Raw genomic sequence first — 25,906 nt, 5'->3', positions numbered from 1 at the left:
AACATCTACAAGCCTGTTATCGGACGGCAGAAGCTCCCCAATTATCCAAGCCAGAAGTTCTTGTGAGCGTTTGACGGGTTGTGGTTTGTTATAATATTTAGATTTTCTTTGAGCTTCTGTGAATGTTGAAGTTCCCCTTGGGAACCAGTAAAGTATTCTCTATCTATCTATCTATCTATCTATCTATCTATCTATCTATCTATCTATCTATCTATCTATCTATCTATCTATCTATCTATCTGTTGATTGAATGTGCCATTGAGTTAAACAAACTTCTAAAAGTGCAAAGCCATATAGACGAATATCCTGATTTCACGACGTTTCACTGCTGTTCTTTGCTCAGTGCTATCAGGAGCACATCTTGCTTTTCTTGTTCTTTTTGATGGTATCTGACATATCTGTGACAGTTTAGAGGGCTCAGTTCCAGTATCTGAATATCAAAACCCTGGGGCCGTTATATATAATTTTTTTTACTGTGCTCTATTGGCTGGTGCGGTTGCCATTTGAAGATCTGGTTGATCCATTTTCTCAACATTCTGGTGCTCAAGAATGACATCATAAAAATAATGGCATTATGATTGGATTTTAATGCATGAATAGTTTTCATATTGTGATAGTGTGTGTTTCTATTTAAATCAACAACATTATTACTGGTGTTTTCTTGAGCATTAGTGGCAACATGCCTTCCTGCATTTGTCTCAATTCTGACTGCCCATTCCTGCATGTAGTAGACAGAAAATGTCCTGCACCCTTAATTTGTACTGTAGGGTCTCAGTCCTGATGCACTTCTAATGGTCTAAGATGTCAAAATGTCCAGTATGTGATCATCTGCCATAGACTCACCCATGGCTCTACCCTTTCAGCCCATCTGTAGTGACCAATTGATCAAATATGCTGTACACTGACGCATAGTCCAGCCTTGTGGAGCAAACTTGGACAAATGTTTTCGCCACCCAGGATATGTCTGTTGTCATCCACGTGTGCATGGGAGGCAGCTAAAGGGCTCCAAAAAGGATAATTCCATGCCGGACCGGGGGTGGCAGAGTAAACTGATCCTTTCTCTTTTTCCTCTGCAGACCAACCACAGGAAATTCTGCCTGGGCTCGATGACGTCACTTCCGTTTCTTGCCCGGATGATGTTATTCCCCCTGCCCGGCTATTAAACCTCCATGTTTTGTCTGTCTCACCAGTTCTGTTTTGGACTAATGTCTGTTAACACCTATTGAACTACTGTTTGCTTTTTTGACAGCCTGTTTCAAGTATACGGGTGGCTGCCCCCAAACCTTTTTGCTGTGTAGTCTGAATCCTTTCACACTGTATTAATTCATGTAGGTACCCACTCATTAGAGTGGCATGTAGTAAATGTAATTATTAATTAGCATATTGATGCAAGTTATGATTTAAATGGTTATACAAATATATTTCATTTTTCCCCTATATTTTACAAATAGATCTGAATATTAGCTTGTCCTGTTAATATGTGACACTATTTGAACTGCAGTACAAGACACCAAGATTAGAGCTGAAGGACTAGAAATTGTCAAAAGTGGTGTGTCGTATGACTTATTGGTTACATTGGAGATATCTGACTCAGATTAAAGGTGGAAGGTGCCACCTGCCATCACTGTGTCATCTTGAGTTACCATCTGAGTGCCACCTTGTTGGAACTCATCAAGCAATTGAGAGGTTGGGCATCGAGTTAAAAGAAGTGGGAGTTCAGGGTGATGTTTTTAGATGGGTACAGAATTGGCTCAGACACAGAAAGCAGAGGGTGATGGTGCGAGGAACCTCATCAGAACTGGCTGATGTTAAGAGTGGTGTCCACAGGGGTCAGTGCTAGGGCCGCTGCTATATTTAATATATATAAATGATTTAGATAGATATATAAGTAACAAGCTGGTTACGTTTGTAGACGATACCAAGATAGTTTAGATAATTTGGAATCCGTTATATCATTACAGAAGGACTTGGATAGCATATAAGCTTGAGTAGACTTGTGGCAGATGAAATTTAATGTCAGTAAATGTAAAGTATTACACATAAGAAGTAAAAATGTTAGGTTTGAATACACAATGGGCGGTCAGAAAATCGAGAGTACACCTTCTGAGAAGGATTTAGGAGTCATAGTGGACTCTAAGCTATCGACTTCCCGACAGTGTTCAGAAGCCATTAAGAAGACTAACAGAATGTTAGGATATATAGCACGGTCTGTGGAGTACAAGTCCAAGGAGGTTCTGCTCAACCTTTATAATGAACTGGTGAGGCCTCAGTTTGAGTACTGTGTGCAGTTTTGGTCTCCAGGCTACAAAAAGGACATAGCAGCACTAGAAAAGGTCCAGAGAAGAGCGACTAGGCTGATTCCAGGGCTACAGGGGTTGAATTATGAGGAAAGATTAAAAGAGCTGAGCCTTTACAGTTTAAGCAAAAGAAGATTAAGAGGTGACATGATTGAAGTGTTTAAAATTATGAAGGGAATTAGTACAGTGGATCGAGACTTGTATTTTAAAATGAGTTCATCAAGAACACGGGGACACAATTGGAAACTTATTAAGGGTAAATTTCGCACAAACATTAGGAAGTTTTTCTTTACACAAAAAACGATAGATGCTTGGAATAAGAGACCAAGTAATGTGGTAGACAGTAAGACGTTAGGGACTTTCAAAACTTGACTTGATGTTTTCTTGGAAGAAATAAGTAGATAGGACTGGCGAGCTTTGTTGGGCTGAATGGCCTGTTCTCGTCTAGAATGTTCTGATGTTCTAATGTTCTAAAAAAGCCATTCAGCCTTTTAACCTTTTTCAGTACATGGACACCAAAACTCCACACTTCTATTGTGTCAGATCTCTCATTCTGGTGATGCTGAGAAGACTCTGCTCCTCGACTCTGTGACAACTTGGGTGACCAAAGGTGAACTCGCATTAAAAGTTAAGCTAAGCGCATTTTTTTTGTTGTTTTTTTGTTTTTTTTCCCTCTCTAGTGTGTTTTGTTCACTGTCCCATCTTTAAACTACGTGTGGGGTCAAGAGAAAATAATTTACTTTGCTGTGAGTTTGGCCAAAACATGGAAATGTTTGGGAATCTCAGCAAACTCAGCAAAATGCAAAAGGGAAGGTGAAACTGAACTAGTTTGGAGTGAACTATGATGGTCTTTGAAGTGTCTCTGAGGGGCTATACTGGACTTGTTATTATAGCCAAACACATGACGTGAGCTGTGAGGCAGCAGAGCTAACCACTGAGCTACTGTGCCTCCCTGAAAAAAAAACTCTGAGTCCACAAAACATGGAGTCCTTTATCTGTCTCTATTCATAATGGTCAACTTAATGGCCAGTTGATGTACCCCTCAAATGAAAACACTGCAACTTTAGTTATTCTTTTTAAATTTATACAGTGTTCAAATTAAGCTGGAGTGACAATCGGGTAGTGACATCACCCATGAGTTCATATGTCGTCATGCACGAAGCAGATTTGGCAGCACCGTCAAGTGTGACAGAGAAAAGATGACTCCGGGATGCCGTCCATAATACACTTTTCCAGCCATCTTCTGTGTTCTTTCCCTATTTACAGTTTTTCACGTAGAATCAGTGTGGTCAGCTATGTTTCACTTTGCTTATCTGTTATACTCATGACTGCCACTAGAGGGCCACACATCTGTCCTTTGATAAAGGGTGAGGCGACCACAGGGCTGCACTGTGGTTACTTCAGGATGCTTGCAGCATGGCGATCACATTTCTAGGCCTTGTAAATAAGCATATGATAAAGGGGCTGAAGTGTTGTGCTGCTAGGCGGTCAGCCCAAAGTAACAGAGTACTTGTATATGTGAGTGACATGAGGATACTTGGATACTTTTAAAAAGACTGCTTGGTGGAATTTGCTTTCATCGCTTACATACAGTATAATATTAAGCCATGTATCTTTGTTATGATAAAGTATGTAGTTAGTAGTTAGCAGTTATAACCTGTTGTGCTCAGAGAATACCAGGTCAGAACCAGCATAAGCTAAAAACTGTACGTGAAAGGACAAAAAACAAGTGTGACCTAGCCCGAGGTCTACAGTGAAGAGCTGAGTTGATAGAAGTTTCAAGGACATACGTCATGCATGAACAGGATTTGTCAAAGGAAAGGAGACCTGAGCATGACAGGGGAGTTGGTCTTTATGCCACAATGTCCCATTTGTCCAAGGAAGAATGAGATATGTATATTTAGGCCAGTGGTCTTTCTCACGCCATCATCATTTCCATCCAGAGACCATGCCAGATCAGTTTACTACCGAAAGCAGCCTGGTATTCTAAGCACTTTGGGTGCCTGTACTCCTTGTAAGAAGAGCTGCTATCCATCCAGGTTGTATTTGTCACACTCGTTTTACTTTGCTTCTGTCTTAGGACCCTTTTGTTAGAGAATGTGAAGCTGTAATGCATGCGTGTAAGTGTAAACCTTCTGTTCTGCTTGTTTTACTGCTCTAACTTATTACCTGGGATTATAAATATAATTGGGGGGTATTTAGCCACAGTAGCAGACAACTCTAATGGTGACCGCTAAGTGGAGCTGTAAATTGTAACAGGTCGGTGAGGACTATAGTGGGGATTTAGGTCACTCTGTTCAGACCACATGATAAATGTGAGGAGAGTGAATCTGCCACTATAAAAAAACAAACAATATGTGACATTAAGAATATGCTGGCCACAGAATCTATTAAAAGGTCAAAATACGTTCACATCCATTAAAGGCTATGAGACACCGGAAGAATAGCATCACAGAGCAGTTGGCAGATACTGTAAAACAACAGCTTACCACAACTTCCACGTCACTACCTACGCCCTCCATGGATTTCCAGTAATGCTTCACGTTGTCCATTAACATATCTGATATCTAACACTGAACATTCACCATTGCCAGCTTCAAGTGTACTGGTACTGCGCTCCAGCAGGCTGGACTGGTGTGTCATAGGTGGTCCATGGCGTTTGGAATAATTTTAAATAAATAATCAGGCCCTAAAAAGTGCAGGCTAAAATCGGGCATGGGTTTGTGCAAGTGCGTCTCGTAACGCGGTTAATGGTGGTGCTGGCCGATTGTGTCACATACACGTGTAGAGGGAGCGGTTCATTGTACCTGCGATCAGTTAGTTAGGAGATATAAGAGGGGTCTGCACGGCTTTGCAGATGAAATGAAAGGAAAGAAAGGACGGAGGCTAAGAAAAACGAAAGTGAAGGGCAGGAGCTGCTTTTTGCCAGGTTCCCTTCTTCCCATAATGCATCCTACTGCCACCTCTTCCCCAGCTAAGCAGTGCACATACACCTGGCAGACCATATGATCTAAAAGAAAATGTGATTCATCCAACCAAGCCACCTTAATTCACTGCTCCATGGTCCAGTTTTGACATTCACATGGCTATTGTAGGCACTTTTAGTGGTGGACAGAGGTCAGCATAGGCACTCTGACCAGTCTGCAGCTACACAGCTCCCCCAACACAGCACGCTCAGATGCAGTATGTCTTCTGACACCTTTTTGTCATTGCTAGCAATCTACACTACGGTAGCACTTTTGAGGGATCAAAACAGACAGGCTAGCCTTCGTTCTTCATGAGCATCAATGAGCTTTGGGCACCCACAACCCTGTCGCCTCTTCATAGGTTGTTCATCTTTGGACCACTTTTGATAGACACTAACCATGGCATTCCAGGAACACCCCACAAGACCTGCTGTTTTGGTGATGCTCTGACCCTGTCATGTAGCCATCACATCTTGGCTCTTGACAAAGTCACTTAGATCCTTATGTTAGCCCATTTTTCCTGCTTCCAACACATCACCTTCAAGAGCTGGCAGTTCACATGCTGCCTTATGTATCCCAGCCCATGACAGGTGCCATTGTAACAAAATAATCAATGTTAATTGTTTCACCTGTCAGGGATTTCAATGTTGTGGCTGATTGGTGTGTGTGTGCGTGTGTATATGTACACATATATCTGTATATCTCTCTATATATAAAATTCGGCGTCTGTCTGTCTATCTGTCCGCTTTTCTTGAAAGAACTACTTAACAGATTTAGAGCGTGTTTTTTTCTATAATTTGCTTGAATATTCCAGTTGATTTTGAGACTTTTCTCATCGTGCTAAGTATTATAGTTTGGTTGTGGCACCAATTTATTCATGCGAATCCAAGAGAGACATGCAGCGGGCCAAGGAGAGGGGGAGGCAGGAACTCAGGAGTGGGGAGCCAGGTGGGGTCCTCCTCACTCATACGCCAGCCTCTGTTTGAGTTGCTCTACCTATTGCCATGTGTTGGAGCGTTCGGGTTTTTTACTATAATTTGCTTGAAAATTCAGGTTGATTTTGCGACTTCTCTCATCGCACTACAAATCACAGTTCACTTGCAGTATTGATTTATTTGCACGAATCCGAGAGAGCATCTGCAAGCCAAGGGGAGGGGAGCAGGGTCCTCCTCACTCATGTGCCAGCCTCCATTTGAGTCTTTCTACCTCTTGCCACGTGTTGGAGTGTACCTTGCCTTTGCTTAGCTAGCGATACCTGTTTGTTCAACAGACATGATAATCTAGAAATCGTTAAGGAGTAACGTTTGATGTTTTTGAGAGAGAGATCAGAGCTACGTGTGTTTTAGAGGGTACCTGCTCATTGGCTGAGATAACACGGCCACTTGCTCATCTCCCCACGTGGGCTGAACACGATCAGATACAGTGGCGATGTTTGACATTGAAGCGTACCTACCTTCTGCTTGGCCAGAGATACAGTTAAACCTCGGGTCACAAACATCTCTGAACACGTACAAATCAGGTTATGACCAAAAAGTTCACCAAACTTTTGTATCTGTTCATGACCACACACTCGAATGACGAACAAGCCAGTTTCCCTTCCGGTTCGTACACGCCAATGATTTCCGCATGTGTTCAGTCTCTCCCTGTACTGTACATTGTTCTCGGTGCATCACGCAGAGGGACTCTCCCTCAAAACTGTAACCTCCTCTCAACCCAGTTTCCTCCTGTGGTATAGCGGGTCCACAGCTCCCATCAAAAAGGCCAGTTTTAATAAATAATCACCACACTCACGGCTTAGCGAGGGGGCGTGGTGGTGTGTGGCCGAAGCAGTTCCTGAGGAGTTTGTGATGTGGGCGTTTCTCACCTAAGTGCACAGGTGAGAAGCGTTCCGCATCTGTAATTGTTCCCAGGAGCTGCTGATTGCCACGACTACCACGTCCTCTTCATAAATAGAAGCGCAAGTCGGCTAAAGGGAAAACGAAGAGAACAGGAAAGAACGGGAGGTTGCAGGAGAAGGCAGGAAGCAGGAGAGAGAGAGCAAGAGCGAGCGAGCATGAGAGAGAGAATGAACGAGAGCTAGCGAATGAGTGCACGAGACAGAGCGAGCACAAGCGAGCGAGAGAGAGAGAGAGAGTGAGAACGAGCGAGCACAAACGAATGCGAGAGAGAGAGAGAGTGAGAACGAGCGAGCACAAACGAATGCGAGAGAGAGAGCGAGAGCGAGTGAGTGAGTGCACGAGAGAGAGAGCGAGCACAAGAGAGAGAGAGAGGGAGTGAGAAGGAGCAAGCACAAGAGAGAGAGAGCAAGTGCAGGCTCGCGTGCAGCTGAGCAGGGAGCCTGGGTGTTTGTCTCAGTGTTATTCAGTGTTTTTACATTTAGTTTACTATTACACTGTGCATTCTATAGTATATTTAACTATTTTTGTGCTTAAAAATCTTTAAAGAAAATATATTTACATATAGTTCGTATAGTCTGGAACAGATTAATTGTATTTAGGTACAATCCTATGGGGGATTACTTAGGGTCACGACCAAATCGGGTTACGACCAGATTTTTGGAACGAATTACGGTTGTGACCCGAGGTTCCACTGTATCTTGCCAACCTTTTATATTTTTGGCAAAGAGATCACAGCTACATTCTCGCCCCTGATAGCAAAACCAAAAATTTTGTATATCAAGAGACCTTGATACGAAAGCTATCAATATCAATTCATCTCAATAGAAATTATTACATTTTTAAAAAAAATTTGTATTGATTTTTATAGTTTGTCCTTTTTCACTACTACGCGGACAGAGCCGCAGGGGACAGCTAGTATATATATATGTGTGTGTGTGTGTGTGTGTTTATGCACTGTGTGTATACGGTTGTTTCCAGCCTTGTTCCCAAAGTCTCCAGGTTCGGCTTCAACCCTAATAGTGGGTATCACAATGTATGTATGCATTATTAAAAGCAGCATATTCCATATAATAATTGGACTATATACAGTAAAGCAGCTCGGTTGGTTTGCCTGCAGTCACTGAATATTATAAAAGTGGGTTTTTTGTTTTCTACAATATCAACACCAACATACTGTCGACATTAAAAAGAACAAAGCACCATGTAAGCTTAGGTAGAGAAGGTCCTTAAACCACCATCTGTATACTAAACTCGTGTTTAATGTGGCGCCTTCCAGAGTGAGCGCAGTCACTGAGAATAACTGCGTTTAAATAAATTTATTTCTGTCTGCTTCAGCTGCTCTGAACCCCTCCGCGGTCCTTCATGATCCCCAACATCCCAAAGGCAGTCACAGCTCTAAGCTGGCTCGGTGTGTGTGTTTGTGTGTGTGTGTGTCTGAAGGCCCAGGACAGGCCAGCCCAGGATCGATTACTTCTTTACATTTTGTTGATGCTAATGTAAGATGTAGATTCCTGCAATGGATGACAAGACTTTAGAAAATATTGAAAAGGTGAATGGCAGGACAGAAAACAAAGTGCTGTTCAGTTTATTGTTGGTTTTTAAAACCAATAGAAGTAGTACTACTACTACTACTACTACTACTAATAATAATAATAATAATACTAATTCATTTATATCAAGCTGTTCACAGCTACTCCCAGCGCTTTACATAGACCAGGGGTGGGCAAAGTCAGTCCTGGCGGGCCGCAGTGGCTGCAGGTTTTTGTTCTAATCCGGTTGCTTAAGTAGACAGCAATTCTTGCCAATAATTGAATTTCATGACTTGTCAGTGCTTTAACTCTGCCATGTCAGCTCATTCTCATTTCCTGGATATTCTTCCCCTTTCTAAGGATATCATCCAAATGATTTGAAGGCTAAAATGGAGGAGTAATTCTTAGTACTTCACTTTTTTGCTCTTTAGTTTCCTTCCAAGTATTTAATTAAACCCAATAGTGCACGATAAATACACAGAGGTGGAAATGGTAACAAGCTAAATGGAGAAATGCTGCTCTCTTTTGTCATTTGCATCTTATTGCTAATTAAGAGCCATTAAAAACCAAGAATAGAGCCGTTTAAGACTAAAATAAGCAATAAGGGTTCAAAATCTTAACGTGCGAGACAACTAAAGTGAAGCAGAAGTGTTACTTGAGCAATAAGTGCTTCTTATTAAGCAACTGGGTTGGAACAAAAAACCTGCAGCCCTCCAGAAACGAATCTGCCCATCGCTGACATAGACAGTGAACCACTTTAACTCCCACCAATGTGTAACGTCCTCCTAGACGATGCGACAGCAGCCATTCCTGTGCCAGTGCGCTCACCACACATTACCTATTAGGTGGTGAAGGGGTCAGACAGTTAGCCAGTAAAGGGAAGGGGATGATTAGTGGACCATAATGGACGAGGTTGTGGTGAGCAGTTTAGCCAGGACATTAGGAAACCCCCTACTCTTTTCAACAGATGCCCAGGGCACTTTTATGGCTACAGAGAGTGAGGACCTCAGTTTTATATCTCATCTGAAAGATGTCACCTTTTTTACAGCACATTGTCCCCATCACTGCACTGGCACATTGGTATCCAAACACACAGACCCCAGGGTGAGTGCCCCCTGCTGGCCTCACCAACTCCTCTTCCAGCAGCAATCCAAACCTGGGCCTGAACAGGCTTAGCTTCAAGTGGATGACCTGTTCTGAAGTGCAGGTGGTATGGTTGCTGGCACATAGTGGCACATAGTGGCACATAGTAGTCCATCCATCAACAATACTTGCTTTGTGCAGTTCTGGTCACATAGGTGGACAGCCTATCCTGGATCAGTGAGCACAAGGCAGAGAACAACTCTGGACGGGGTGAAGAGCGCATGGTGAAAAGGCCAGCGGCCGTCATTAGTCGTTTCTCTATGCTATAATTCTTGAGAAGAACGCAGGAGCATATGGAAGCCATCTCAAGTCAGACTTGTGTGTCGAACTCATAACCAGTGATTTTGTTGAGTGGCACTGGAGAGGAGTCATGTGAGTCGTGCCACGTTTCGGGCAAGATGGCACAGTGGTTAGCGCTACTGCCTCACAGTTCCAGGGCTGTGGCTTTGATTCCCAATCCAGCAGCAGGTGGCATGGAGTTTGTTTCTTCAAAGTCGTTCTGCAGCTCTAACATTGGCCTGGTTTGAGGGAGCAGACCTTCAGGTAGCCTGGCATCCTATCCAGGGGTGATTCTTAGCTTGAATGTGATGCTGCCATGATAGGCTTTGGCATCTTGAGATTCATAAATGGGCTGAATGGTTCAGAAAATGGATTAATGGACTTTTCAATGCCACAAATACTTTACTATTATCACATGTGTAGTAATAGAAATAAGTCAACCAGAGTCAGGGAAATATAAAGGACGTAATTTGCGTCTTTCTCTGACTTTGATGTGTTTTGAGCTTCCAGCATCTCAACTGTATATGTAGTGCTTAGCACAGAAGGACAGCGTCACAACAACCTTCATTTGTGAGAAGCACAAACTGAGCCTTTGTGTAGCAGACATGATAACGAAAGATGTTTATTCTTAGGTTGGAATTTAGGAAAAGTCACTGTATTATCTTAAAAGGCTCTTTTGTTCTCTTTATTTCACCCTTCTAGGCTGGGCCTTTAATGGGACTTGTGGAGATGCCAGCAGTGAGCTGCCTTGTCTTTTTTATTCTGCCTTTCACGTCCACTTCACTTGGGCTTCCCTTGCACAAAACAAAAGAGGTTTTGAGTCGCTATCTTATCAGAGATAACAGGGTAAATATTGCCTCCTAAACAGAGCCACTGCTTCAAGCAATTAAATCTCCATAGATAATAACACAAGAGAAGTGTCAGTCAGTGGCCGGCCATCTTCTACTCAGACAGGCATGCTGATGGCAATCATTACAGGAGATCTTCCTTCACAATTCTAGCAAAATCCTTTATGTCCTGTTTCTCTCCTGTCATTAGTCAGGCTTAGCACCAACTAGCTGATCTCTTCAAAAAATAATGTATAATAAAAAAATATTTATATTTTCGCTATTTTTCTGATTTGTTGGAAAATTTATTTTGCAATTACTTTGTAGAGATCCCTGTGTCAGCCATTAGATATAACAGTTAATGGCAGTTAAACAGAGCACAGGGGGTCAGACTTTTAATTTAACTGGCCGTTCTAAACTGGCCCTGTACAATTGGGCGCCGGGGTGTTTGTGGCTTGCATCCTGGTCTGGGTTGGTCCTTAAGTGGACTGGCTGCTTTGATAATTGTTCTTTTTAATTACTCAATCAAGGACAGCACAAGTAGCCCAACAGCCAGCTCCATGGCCCTGCGTTTAAGTGCAGAACTTGCTGCTTTCTTGGTAGCGCGGTCTTACTGTATGTGACCCCTCCAGGTGCTCCACTTTCCATCCACATCAACAACAATGTATTTCTTGTTTAGCCCAAAATCACACAAGGAGTGCCGCAATGGACTTTAACAGGCCCTGTTTCTTCACAAAGCCTTGACAAGAAAAAACTCCTGAAAAAAAAAAAAGACTGTAGCGGTCTTAAGAAAGGAAATTCAGAGAGAGACCCCCTTCCAGGTAGGTTGGGCATGCAATGGGTGTCTAAAAATGTGGGGTAAATGCGACACACAAAACAGAACACAGAGCTGGATGGCCAATCTATCATGGCCACTTCAGAAATACAATAAAGTAGTACAATAGTAATAGTAAAAACTACAATAAGAGGATTCCGATTTGTTTAGAGTCCTGGATACCTCGGCCAACAAGCCGCCTCACCCTTACTGGCCATTCCACAGCTGAGTCAGTGCTGGGCCGGCCGATCTGATGGAAGGACCCTTCTAGCCGATGATTCCAGTGCTCCTTTCCATAGGAACATCACCATTGCAGGTATTTGTGAACTGGCGCAGAACACACAATGGTGAGTGCTCCCTGTGATGGACCCGTGTGTAAAATAACTCGTAACAAAGGTTTGGGGCAGCCATCTGAATGCTTGAATAAGGCTGCAAAAGTCAAAATCGGATGCACAGTAGTGTACAGATCAAGTCCAAATCTGAACTGATTCACAGCAGGAAGTTGGCATGTCTATAGTTGGTAGAAGGTGTTTTATAACAAAACCCCTTTATTTCAATCCTGGAATATGTTTGGTGTGTTCGGATTTGGGGTTTGGGACTCTGTGGTGCCCCCAACCCTTCACAAGTGGTATACCCACAGTGCCCCAGACCCATGTATTTTTACTAAAATATTGATAAAGAAACCACCTCCAGTCTAAAACAGTAGTGTACAGATCAAGTCCAAATCTGAACTGATTCACAGAAGGAAGTTGGCTGGGTTTTAAGACAGGTCAGGGGAAGTGATGTCAGCAGGCCCGTAACCAGAAGTGATGTTAGCGAGCCTGGAACAGGAAGTGATGTCAATGGGCTCAGAACAGGAAGTGATGTCAATGGGCCTGGAACAGAAAGTGATGTCAACAGGCCCCAAACCAGAAGTAATGTCAGCGAGCCTGGAAATGGAAGTGATGTCAGCAACCCAGAACAGGAGGTGATGTCAATAGGCCCGGAACTGGAAGTGATGTCAGCAGGCCCAGGCAGAATTTTTTGTGTTTCGTCTGCAGGGATAATAGAGAAAGGGTCATTGCAAAAGCCATCCCTTGACCTGGTGTGAAATTACCTTCTTTTGGTCCTTTTAGCTGGACAACACCATGACGGCAGGCAGTGTGGTGGAGTAGTTAAGGCTTTGGACTTCAGACCCTGAGTTTTTGGGTTCCAATCCCACTACTGACACCATGTGACCATAAGCAAGTCACTTGGCCTGCTTGTGTTCCAATTGGAAAAACCAAAAGCAATGTAACCAATTGTATCACAAATGTTGTAAGTTGCCTTGGATAAAGGGGTCAGCCAAATAACTGAATGTAATGTTGGAAAATATGTAAGAAAATACACAATGGGTGGTCTGAAACTTGAAGGTACCACCCTGCACAGTGTATTTAACTTGGAAACAATTGAACAGACTATTCTTTGAATGACAGGCACTCTTCTAGTAGGTATGGTTCATTGGCCGGTGCTGAAGCTAACTCAGCTTTAACTTAGGCGGGAGTTTGTGTCCACATCCTAATGTACATTATGTTACCTTATTTGGCTGTCGCTTTTATCTGAGGTGACTCACAACATTTATGATACAATTGGTTTCATTTCTTTTGTTTTTTCCATTTGGAGCACAGGCAGGTCAAGCGACTTGCTCACGGTCACATGGTGTCAGTAGTAGGATTTGGACCCACAATCTCAGGGTTCGACCTCCAAAGCCTTGACCACTCCACCAGACTGCCCACATTATGGTACCGATATTTACAGAGCAGACAATGTCCTTTTCATAAAATGACCGTTGAGATGTTAGAGCTGACTGAAACTGAAGCACCGCCTCTCTGATTACTGACAAGCCTGGAAAGAACTCCATATTGATGGCGACTAAGTGGCAGGGAGATATGAAGGGATGTTGAAATGAGAAGGTTCATCTCGATAACACCAGGCCATGTCACACTTTACTGGGGGTGCGCTCCATACAGGTGAGTGGCCATTTCTGTTTCTCTCACTCTGCTTTTCTGTGTCTCACACCCGCCATGGGATTTAAGGCACTTATGCCTTTCATAAACGTGAGGTCTGCCTTCACTGGTGAGGCTCTGATGCTCTGTTGGTGTTGTGCCATTAATGGAATCATATTAAGCCTGCAGCATCTGCCGTAGCGTTCAAAGCCTTTGAGGCATTTCTGGCCAATTCGATTTTAGCTTTAGTGGCCTGAGCTTAAAGGGCAACTACACCCAAAAATGATATATATATATATATATTTTTTAATATGTCACATACCCCATATAGTGTGCAGTGATGGCCAAGAATAAATGTTAATCTCATGTTTTCATTCAGAATAAAGAGAAAAAAGTTTCTGATACAATACAAGTTTATAGTGGCCAAAGCCTGACAACAGAAAATAGCATCAAGAAATCCATGAAAAAAAAATCCCACGTCACTCGTGTCACATAAGCCACATGTAAAGATGTGCAGTGTGCACATGCCCCAGAGACCAGTTGGACGTCCCGCCTAGGATTGAGGTGGAGTCCTTACCTGGCCAGGATGCCATATGGAAAGATGGACTAAATGGGGACAATACCTGGTTGGGGTGCTTTGTGATCCTCATCCTGGGTGGGGTGCCTGAAGAGTACAAGAACTGGCAGGGGAGCATGACAGGAAGCAGTTCATATAGAGTCCCAGTATGGACACCCGCAGGACTGCATGGGAGTTGAAGTCCCGAGGAGCAGCCCTGTGGAGGTCCTTGGCGGACAGTAGAGAGCTCTGCCCAGGGGAGGATCACCCGGGCTTTCTCATACCCCAGAAGTGCTTCCAACTGGCTATGTCATGTTACCGGAAGTACTCCTGGGTCCTCAATAAAGGAGACCAGCCTGCCTTGTTCAGGCGAGTCAGAGCTGGGAGCGGAGATGGGCAACACTTGACTGGAGGAGTAGCAGAGCGGTGTAGAGAGAGAGAGGGAGAAGAAAGAGAAAGAAGAAGAAACACCAGTCTTATAACAAAACCCCTTTATTTGAATCCTGGAATATGTTTGGTGTGTTTGGATTTGGGGTTTGGGACTCTGTGGTGCCCCCAACCCTTCACAAGTGGTATACCCACAGTGCCCCAGACCCATGTATTTTTACTAAAATATTGATAAAGAAACCACATCCAGTCTAAAACTGACCACGCTCAGGCGAGCCTGACTATTTGAACTGTAGACCTCCTTGTCGATGTCACATGTGTGTTCATGGCGGTGAGCACAACTGTAGTATTTCGCCATTACTTATTGTCAGGCTGTGAAGCTGTACGGGTGTATCGACTTACCGTTTGTTGAAGTGTCTCAGATTTGCGGCACATTCTTTTCCTGGTAATGTTTTCGCTCACTTTTCATGTCCCTCAGCGCACATGAAGCGCAGCATTAGCCAATGAATGACCTCTTACTGGGCTGGACTCCTGACCAATGAATGAGGGGCGAGGCGGGGCTTCAAGGTAAATGCTCGTTCTCATCTCGGCAGGTTGCATTCTCGCTCATGAGAGTGTTTTCCAAAAGTGGTTTATTTAATAATATTTTAGGGCGTCTACTGTATGAGAAGTGTTTTTTTTTTTTTTAAATGATGTTAATAATATAGTGTAATTCAATACAAAATAATGGTTAAAATAAGAATTACAAGGTTATTAAAGTATCATGTAGGCTAGCCGTAAATAAAAAAGATGTTCAAATTAAAGATGTTTCATTCTAAATATGCTTAATACTAGGGGGCTCTGCCCCCTGCTCGCTTCGCTCGCCAGCCCTGGGTGGGCACTAGGTGCCAGCCTCTTCACATCTCTGCCGCACGCGTATGTGGGTTTCACTTTCACCAAACAACAAATCTTTTATTTCTGGCGGATACGGCTCTTCATAGGGAAGAAACACTACTTTTCCCTGATGGCAACATGAATTAGACGATCTACAAATCTCCGACTTAAACTTTAAAGACAAACATACTTCTGTCATATCACCTGTGTCCATATATTTGATCTCTTTTCGCTGTTCCGTTATTTCACCGAGTAATAATTTCCATTTTTTTGTGCTAATGCGATCTTTACTATCAGTTTTTTGAGACTTTCGAATTTTAGTACTTTCATAATCTTTAACCTACTCTGCATGTGTATCACACTTTTGAACATTTTTGGACTTCTTTAAGATGTTCTGCTTTGTCTTCTACTCTTTGTCTTTTATTTCTGCCCCTGCTTGGACCTGTTAGGTTTTCTATGCCACTTGGTCCGGGCTGATTATTACTTTCCTTATTTTCTGAATTTACACTTAGATTGTTATTGTTCGCTTTTGAATTCTTTTCTCTCCAACGCTTTTGGGCCTCTTTTCCACGTGCTGCCCTTTCTTCTTCACTTAGTCATTGATGTTTCATCTACAACGTATAGATTTATTCTCCAGAAAAGGACTACATCGAAGGAAATGAAGAGATTGTATGTCTAAAAATACTGTCCAGAAAAGCTTCTTCAAAGGATGAAACTGAGGACTTTTCATAAATGACTTAAAAAGAGGAAAATGTAAACATTTATAAGAGCTGACAGCACAGGAAGTGTGTCTAACAAAAGCATTCACACCAATGAGAGGCGAGAGGGCTGTGGGCGTGGCTGAGAAACAACTGAGAGGAGGGCGGGACTTGAAAACATCTCTTGGCAAAAGTCTTGTCTCGAGATTTTCTTTTATAATAGAGAGATACAATAATTATAAATAATTTTAAACACTATTACCATTCATGACAGAAATTAAAATGTGCATGTATTTATCTCTGCCTTGGGCTGACACCCTGCCTGGGGTTTGTTTCCTGCCTTGTGCCCAATGTTGACTGGGATTGGCTCCTGCAGACCCCCGTGACCCTGTAGATAGGATATAGTGGGTTGGATAATGGATGGATGGATTTATTTATCTCAGGTTAGCCAAAATTGAAAAAATGAAAGCATATTTTGTTGCTTGCAGTCATTATAAAGGACAACTTTTCGGTAACTTTTTATTTATTTCTCACAGGTGTCTAAAATCAAAGATTATATTGGCTGGGGTCTTTTCTACGTTTTATGCCTTCATTCTATGATGCAGCATGCACATACGTAACATTTCCCTAATTTTCATCTGCCCGTAATTCGATATAAGCTAAAGGAAATTTTTATCATACCAGTGTGACTTTGATGTGTGACATAATCCAGTACAGCGACTTTAATCAAAAACGGAGATGGGGTGGTTACAGTTTTAAAAGAAAATATGTGGTGGTCTGTCGTGGAAAATACTCATCGAAGAAGATAACAGCGGTCAGCCAGACCTCATTGCTGGCGTTGAAGAGACCCCCATAACAGTTCAAGCTTCAGGAGGAGCTCAGAGTGCCGTCCTGCTTTATTCTTGCACAGAGTTCTGCACTTGGCATTGCCAGTGTGTTTGACAGACCCTTCTCAGACAATAACTATTAATAAAAATGAGAAATCAAAGAGTTAATATTAATGTTAAATGTACACCTTGCCTTGGATTTGTAGGACCCACTGGTGTGCTGCCAGTGCCTATAAATCACCATATCATGCTCTTCACACTCTCTTAAAAATAACAGTCCTTTATTGGTGTTTTATGGTTCTTTACTGGATTGTGTGCTTTCCTTATTGTTGAACTGTTTCTTAACAAAGCACCATTTCATTCTGGGATGAGTTCTTTGCATGTGAAGTTGGTTATTTTTGCTTGGAAAGCTTCCTAATATGTAGAAGAAAAACCTGGTAGACTACCTAGCAGGACACTAACAGATTAAGACAATCTGAATACAACTCATGATAGAAACGTGTGCAGCGAGAGTCCTTTTAACATCACAAGCCACTGGTAATTTACAGATCTGTTATATAAAAGGCAAAAGATGCTATATAAAATCAAATCAGAGTGTCTGGTCGCCTTGTGTCTGGAGCTGATTCAACCAGTTTGACCATTACAGGGAGCTGCACTTTATCTGGAAAGTGTCAGGTGCAACGCAGAAACCAATTGAGGGTCCATGGTTGGGTCAGCTTAGACATACACTAACATACACACACACGTACACACACACTCCTGGCTAAGCATCAGTCAGCCTATGGTGTGTTTTTGTATTTTGGAAGAAATCCAGAATTTGGGGGAAAACTCGTCAGCACATGGAGAGAACAAGAAGCAGCTTCTCAGGCAGCGCTACTAACTACTGCGTCACCACTCATTAAACTCTACACGTCTGTAATTCTAATGTGGGCAAAAAAGCGAAATGTTTGTGCCCAGATGAAGTTATATGTGAAGAAAGCTGTTTATTTGCTTGATCTCTAGTCTAATGGAAATCTCAGGGAGAACATAATTACGTGTTTGTACGAGCACTTTAGCAGGACAGCTAACAAAGATTGATTTGGCCCGCACGCCTCGCATGTGCCAGGGGCTTCTAGAGTTCTGGGGGTGCTCAGCGAGGCGGTAATCCGCCGTCTTCGTCCCAAGGCAGAGTTTACATTTACACAGTCGGTGACTATCTCTCCTTTATCACTTATCGCGTGTATCTCCCTGCAGCATCGACCGCAAGGGCGGGGCCGGGTACGACTGGGCGGGGCCTCCGCCAATCTCTGCAGTTTGAAGGCTCTGGGACTCCGAAGAGAGAAGTCAAAACGCGACAGACGCGGCGTGCAGGCGGAGCTGCTTCACGGACCAAGGCGGCTCGCGGAGGAGATTGTATTTCGCCTCTTTTCTTTGCTTTTTTCAGTGAAAAAGATAAAAAATAGGAAAACATTACTTTATTATTTTCAATCGCTGTACTATACAGCCTCACAGTTAAAAGGTATGAGGAGTTCAGTAACAGTGAACCGACCTTTTAAAATGTCAGCCAACCAAGATCGTAATGATATCGATGATTAAACTTATTGGGCAATCTGAGATATAAAGTTTGATGGGCAGATACGGAGATAGTAATAGCACTATATTAGATAGCTAGCTAGATAGATAGCTAGCTAGATAGCTAGCTAGATAGCTAGCTAGATAGATAGATAGATAGATAGATAGATAGATAGATAGATAGATAGATAGATAGATACTTTATTAATCCCATGGGGAAATTCACAAAAAAAGAATAAAAAAAAATCTGCATTTTCTGTAGGTTCTGACATTTTTCACTAGCACAGCCAGTTTGTCGATCTTATTTGGTAGTGAGTTCACATGTGAGGCACTACATAATATATAGATAGATAGACAGATGTAATTGACTTGCAAATTAAAAAAAAACAGACTTAAAGATAAAAAATATAGTTATATCAAAGTAAAAAAACATAGTATAACATAGTATTAAAAAATTAGCTCGATGCTTTACTTACCTAACAACGCATTATTAAATAAATATGGCAATGTAAAATTTCGACGGCACTGTTAGAATGCTCCGCTGATCGCTAATTCACTACACCCAAATATGGACGAGGTAAAGTTGGTTTGATCCCGTATGTGACAGTTCTGATGCGCTCGGGTAGATTAAACCCAGCAGCATACCTCCATAAGCCATTCGCCTGCCCCGAGAGCACATTAGGCATTCAAGGCAAGAACAAACACTGGACTGCACATCTGTACCTCGCAATTCGCCATTACTCACACAGACCACCTAAAGTGTCAAAAGCTGAAGCGAACGCCCCAACTGTCCTCGTGGTGTGGGGGCATTAATCTGGAGGAGCAAGAGAAAGCTTGAATAAACACAGAGAGACCACTAATGTCACGTAAAATCGAAATCCATTGATCCATTTTATTCTGAATTTTAGCATTGATGTAGCAGAAAATGAAAAAGGAATACTCCTTTGCGTCAGTCAGTCAGTCAGTCAGTCATTGTCCAACCCGCTATATCCTAACACAGGGTCACTGGGGTGTGCTGGAGCCAATCCCAGCCAGCACAGAGCGCAAGACAGGAACACATCCACACACCAAGCACACACTAAGGACAATTTAGGATCGCCGATGCACATAGTAAAATTTAATTTGCGAGATGGTACGGCAGTGCCGCTGCTACCCCACGTCTCTATTGAACCCCAATTTATATTCCGCCCTCTTCACCGAGTCTCCTTGCACCCGTGTTAAGATTACTAATGTCTTCGAGGAAATCGCCAACCCAAAACGATCGTTGCTTTGTGGTAGAACAAGCAGACTGAGAATAGGAATAGATACTACTGTATTATTTGACTTTTTAACACTCTGATCTCACTTGTCATCAGTTAAATGGATCTACAGATTTGCTGCCAGTGTCTGCCATAAGACGGGAGTCAAACCCAAATAAAATACCAGTAAGGCCATCTCTAAAGTCCACTTTCAACACATGGATCTGACTCCTTACTGGGCTGTGTGGTTCATCGCAGACACCTCGCTTGACAAAGAACCTTTTTATTCTAGGAAGGGTTCTTTGAATCTGTAATTGCTTCTTTGGGCATTCAAAAGATTTGTAATGAGGACAAAACAGAAATCTTTAATGCATAGTAGGAGACCCAGGAAAACCCGAATTGAGCCTGACCTGATGTATGCAAAAAGAGTCCTTTTAAAATCATGAAGCCATTGGCTTTTCACAAATCCATTATCTGCCTATTTATGGAACTTCAAATCTAAATAACTAAAGGCATTACTGAAACCTTCATTGGGATAGTCCTTTTGGTAATCCAAAAACGGTTCTCTCGTGGCATCGCTCTGAAGAACTAGGTTGGCACCGTCATTTTTAAGGCTCGGGAGGAGATAGAGTCCATCCTGATAGCGCTTGGCGCAAGGAATAAACCCATTCTGCAGTGCCAGTCCTTCACAGGGCTTGTTAATACAAAGAACTCACATATTTAGCCAAATACTGTAATCGTAATAGTTTAAGCTAAAATACACAGCTAATGTTGTGGTAGAAAGCCGAGTGTCAGGTTAAAGCCATTTGGAATTGTCTGTGCTTTAGCCACTGTATTTCTGTGCAGCCATAATATAATATAATATAATATAATATAATATAATATAATATAATATAATATAATATAATATAATATAATATAATATAATATAATCTGCAGTGGGCTGGTGCCCTGTCCGGGGTTTGTTTCCTGCCTTGCGCACTGTGTTGGCTGGGATTGGCCCCAGCAGACCCTCGTGACCCTGTAGTTGGGATATAGCAGGTTGGATAATGGATGGATGGATAATATAATATAATATAATATAATATAATATAATATAATATAATATAATATAATATAATATAATGCTGCTTAGATCAATTCAAGGTTGAGGACCATAACACACAGTAATACAATAAAATACCGACTGGCATCTTACGGCTTGTCGCCACCAGAATACCAGACAGACATCTGTCATAATAAAAATGGAAGGATGCGCTATATATCATAAAGGTAGCAGTATGCAGTCCCGTACACACTTGGAGCTGAAAATCGTGTTTTTTTTTAAGAGGGGAGGCCCAATGGCAGCGTAAGAAGGCACTCCAGGTCTGGGAGAGATAAGAGAAGCACACACAGCGAGGAAGCCTCTCCGATATGCAGAAGCCAAGCTGAGGTGATTAAAAGACAACAGATTAAGCTCCAAAGCAAAGCCCCTCCAATAATTATCCCCCAAGTCTGTGGTTGAATATTATCATTACGTCCGTTTGTTCACATCAGTTACCTTGTGTCAGGTGGATGGCTGCTGCTGCCTTTTATTGCTTATTATCTACAACATGGAAAAGACTTTTTGGTTTTCACGAATCCACAGACAGATGGCCTTTCAGTGACCACTGACGAGTTGACAGCCCAGTGACAGCTGAAGTCGGCCTTCCTGCAGGTGCTGCGCCAACACACCCAGTCGAAGAAGAGGCAAAGTCTGAGATTAAAAAACTGCTTGTGCAAGCTCATCAATGCAGTATTGTGTGGCAATGCAGCCCCTCCAGGCAGTACAGGACACAATAAGCAGCCAGTTATGAGTGCCAGTCCATCGTGGGCACCATCTCTACAAACGCCCACCTGCCCACACCCACTCGGCCAGTCTGGAGTCAGTCGGCAGCTAACCCAACGTGCACATCTTTAGGGTGTTTGGACCACTGGAGGAAACTCACAAAAGCAAGGTGTATGCATAAAGGCGCCATATAAATCAAATGTATTATCATTATTTTTATATAATAATTTGCATTTTTATACAAACAAAACAAATACCTCCAGGATCTGTCCTGTCTCCCTTCCTGTCGGGCTTCCAATAAAATACCAGCGCTTGCCAACCAGTTGCATAGCTTGGGGTGGGCAGAGGGGGTGGTCTGCCCCGGTGGCACATTTTTGGGGACGGCATTATTGGCCAAAAGGCTCAGTAAAATTCACGTGTAAGCAGCAGGGTTTGGAAAAATATCACTCATGAATGAAAAAAGTAAAATTCTGATTTTTATCCACAAATGCTTCAAAAATAATTTTCAGACTGTCCTTCTGTGACACAGCAGTTGACATTTATGAGGCAATAACAAAAACAAACATAAACATTACACCGATAATAATTTCTAGGAGATTTTTGGTTTGAATCCTACCTGACAGGGAGAAAATTTTTTGTTAGTTGTGGGAATTACAACTCGAAGACACATGATATCCAATATGGTGTTCCACAAGGCTCTATCCTGGGTCCGCTGTTATTCTCAATCTACATGCTTCCGTTAGGTCAGATTATCTCAGGGCACAACGTGAGCTACCACAGCTATGCTGATGACACACAGCTGTACTTATCAAAAGCACCTGATGACCCTGATTCTATTGATTCACTAACACAATGTCTGACTGGTATCTCAGAATGGATGAATAGTAATTTTCTCAAGTTAAATAAAGAGAAAACTGAAATTTTAGTGATCAGCAATAATGGATACAATGAGGCTATTAGAAATAAACTGGATACATTAGGATTAAAAGTCAAGACGGAGGTAAAAAGCTTAGGGGTGATTGTTGACGGTAATCTGAATTTTAAATCACATATTAATCAGATCATTAGGACAGCATTTTTCACTTAAGAAACATAAGTAAAGTTAGACCGCTTATATCACTGAAAGATGCTGAGAAATTAGTTCACGCGTTTGTTTTCAGTCGACTAGATTACTGTAACGCACTCCTCTTAGGACTACCCAAAAAAGATATAAATCGTTTGCAACTAGTGCAGAATGCAGCTGCTAGAATCCTAACTAGGAAAAGAAAATCCGAACACATCACACCAGTCTTAGCGTCACTACACTGGTTACCTGTGTCATTCAGAATTGACTTTAAAATTCTGCTTATGGTTTATAAAGCCTTAAATAATCTCGCCCCATCTTATATATCGGAATGTCTGACACCTTATATTCCAAATCGTAACCTCAGATCCTCAAATGAGTTTCTCCTTAGAATTCCAAGAACAAAACTTAAAAGAAGTGGTGAGGCGGCCTTCTGCTGCTATGCACCTAAAATCTGGAATAGCCTGCCAATAGGAATTCGCCAGGCTGATACAGTAGAGCACTTTAAAACACTGCTGAAAACACATTACTTTAACATGGCCTTTCTATAACTTCAATTTAACTTAATCCTGATACTCTGTATGTTCAATTCATCATAACAACTATCCATGGTGGCTCTAAAATCGGTACTGACCCCTACTCTCTTTTCTGTTTCTTTTTCCGGTTTCTTTGTGGTGGTGGCCTGCGCCACCTCCACCTACTCAAAGCTTCATGATGCTCCAACAATGATGGACGGATTAAAAGGCAGAAGTCTACGTGACCATCATCATCATCAAGCCCTTCCGTGAGAATCCTAAATACAAAGAGGACTGTTTCATTTATGTTAGGTAGAATGCCCAGAGGGGACTGGGCGGTCTCATGGTCTGGAATCCCTACAGATTTTATTTTTCTCCAGCCGTCTGGAGTTTTTTGTTTTTCTGTCCCCTGGCCATTGAACCTTACTCTTTTCGATGTTAATGTTGATTTATTTTTTATAATTATGTCTTTCATTTTTCTATTCTTTAATATGTAAAGCACTTTGAGCTACTGTTTGTATGAAAATGTGCTATATAAATAAATGTTGTTGTTGTTGTTGTAAACAACTCATTTGCAATTTATAATTTTGTTTCGTTATCAATCCAAATGCGTTCTTGCTCTGCACAGAAAACATCCCCACCTATCACTTGTACACTACACTGGTTCTGGTTTTCACAACGTAATTATATTAAAACTAATAATCAGAAAGTACACGGCTTATCAGTGCGTCTATAATATATTCTTGTCTAGGTCATGCTTAGAAATAATTATATGTGAAAAATGATTGCTGTTTCTCGATATATGACTAAATCTATGCAAAATTTATCTTCATTTTTCTCTATACGTCATTTTAATTTTCTATTTAAATAGGTTAACATATTCAGATTTGTTGGAGGGTGGAGAATTGAAGCACCGCCCCGTCCTGAGCGCCACAAACTCGAGCTACGCCACTGCTGCCAACTACAGAAATTCTCAGCTGATTCTTCTATGCTAGGCTGCATTAATAATGGAGAGAAGCTTGTGGAGGACTTCCTCTTATGTCGGGCGCAGGGAGATCCACCTGCAGGTCAACATCAGCAAGACAAAAAGAGCCGGTGGGGTGCCAAGGAGCTTTTTGAGACCAGCCACCATTCAGGATGTGGAAGTGGTGCAGTGGGGGTTCGCATGAACAGCAAGCTGGACTGGACTGACAACACTGTGGTGCTATACAAGATGAACCAAAGCAGAATGGACTTTATAAGGTCCCTCAGGTCTTTTGATGTGTGCATTAAGCTGCTGGAAATGTTCTATCAGTCCACAGTAGTCAGCCTGTTATTCTACACTGTGGTTTCCTGGAGAAGCAACTTGAGCTCAGCAGCTATACTTATCAGGAAAGCCTGCACCATCACAGGGCCAACCCTGCACACACTGGACGCTGTGGTAGAAGAGGACGGTGGAGGCAAAGCTGCATGCCATTCTGAACAATCCCCTCCAGGTTGAAGCACTTTTAGCCACAGACACATTCCTCCAGGATGTACTAAGAAGCGTCTCTGGGGGTCTTTTCTGCCCACTGCTGTCAGACAATTCAACGTTTCCTGTCAACATCCCAGATTCTTTAAGTTGCTGTTTCTCCACAATATATATTTATTATTTATTTTTCTATCTATCTAATGATTGATCAGCTGTATTATTTGTCCTGTGAGTCAGCATCTTTGTTGTTTAAGTTTTTGCTGTTAAATAATCATTTCTCTTATGGATTAATAAAGTTTATCTAATCTAATCTAATCTAAAAAATAGTTTTCCTACAGAAATGTGTTTGCTAAAGAAGTCACCTGTCTGGAGCATGTTCACGCCATAACTCTGGTGTGTCATTTTGTTGAGCCGCCAAATGTGTTCTGATAGTATGATGTCCATCTTTGGTGACTGCAATCCTAAAGATGCACTGGAGACAGAAATACTTATAACTTCACAGCACTTAGAGGGTGCACATCCTCAACCTCTCCTACAGGTATTAAGAAACAGGTTAGAATAGCTGTTGGGCAATGCAGGGGGAATGGGGGGGTCTTGTCTATTGATATTTTCATGTGGACAAAACACAAAAACATGCACGATGGTAAATTTGAGTGTGCCGCCCCGTAGACAATATGCAGCACGTTAATGTGAAGGACAGGTATAAATAGAAATAATCAATCTGATGTGCGACAGATTATATGCATTGCACAGCTGCAGAAAACAATGCAGGTAAATACTCAGGTGTGAAATGACAGTTGTGGCCACCAGGGGGCGCTGCAGCACCCCAAACACCCAACGCAATGCTCGGACACAAGTTTCAGTGAGAGTCAAAGGTTTATTCGTGTGAAACTCTTCAAGGAAACATTTCACACAACACAAGCACAACCACAATAAGCAGCCCCGTAAATTCTCTTTTCTTCAGCACCTCCACTGCTCACAGCAAGAGTTGTCCTCCTCCTCCTCCTCCTCCTCCTTCTCTCGACTCTGGCTCCATGACTGAAGCGAGGTTGCTCCTTTCATGCGCACCCTGGAAGCACTTCCGGTGTCCTGATGCTGTGGCTCAGGCGTGGTTCTGGGGTATGCCAGGAGCCCAAAAACGTAGAGCTCACAAATTCCCTTAGTGCCCTCTGGTGGCAGCGATGGAACCCAACTGGGCTGGCCCAAAGCACTATAGTTCCTATG

This window comes from Polypterus senegalus, chromosome 1 (genome assembly GCF_016835505.1).
Source record: "Polypterus senegalus isolate Bchr_013 chromosome 1, ASM1683550v1, whole genome shotgun sequence".
Classification (NCBI taxonomy): domain Eukaryota; kingdom Metazoa; phylum Chordata; class Cladistia; order Polypteriformes; family Polypteridae; genus Polypterus; species Polypterus senegalus.
The sequence above is the reverse complement of the archived record's forward strand: the minus strand, read 5'-3'. Positions refer to the sequence as shown.